A 587-nucleotide genomic window follows, 5' to 3' on the forward strand; every position below is an offset into this window, starting at 1 on the left:
AGCCATTAGTTTAAAAAGTCATTAAAATTAATTACATCGAAGTGAATCAAATGAAACAGAGAAAAGGAATCTAAATTTATAACATTAAGAAAAAGATGAAATTAAATAACGTACTCTACTATATTATTCAATTTGGCATTTTATCCTGTATGCTTGCTTCTTAAAGTTATTTGCATGAAACTGTATTAGCGGTACTGTTACTCTGCAAACACTGAACTGATTATGGCCATACATTTTTCTTTTTACATTTTTTTGTCCTGTCGAATTGATAATTTGGGGGTATTATTTTCCCCAGTGTTGTTGAAGTGTGAAGGCTCTTAATAGATATCTATTGAAGTTTCTAAAGATTAATGTTAAAGCATAAAAAAAACATTAAAATTATTATGTAAAAACACACAAAAAAATAAGGGGTTCTGATTTTAATGAATTAATGTTCATACAGGTAATTGCAGAATTACTCACTTTAGGTTGATTTACTTTTCGTATTTAAGGAAATAATACAATATATCTCGTAAATAAGAAAATAAATGCGTGGTTGGTAATTATCTGTTCACTTTTCTCTTAGTATCGCGATGTTTATATGGCTG

Source organism: Penaeus monodon, chromosome 28 (assembly GCF_015228065.2).
Source record: "Penaeus monodon isolate SGIC_2016 chromosome 28, NSTDA_Pmon_1, whole genome shotgun sequence".
NCBI lineage: Eukaryota > Metazoa > Arthropoda > Malacostraca > Decapoda > Penaeidae > Penaeus > Penaeus monodon.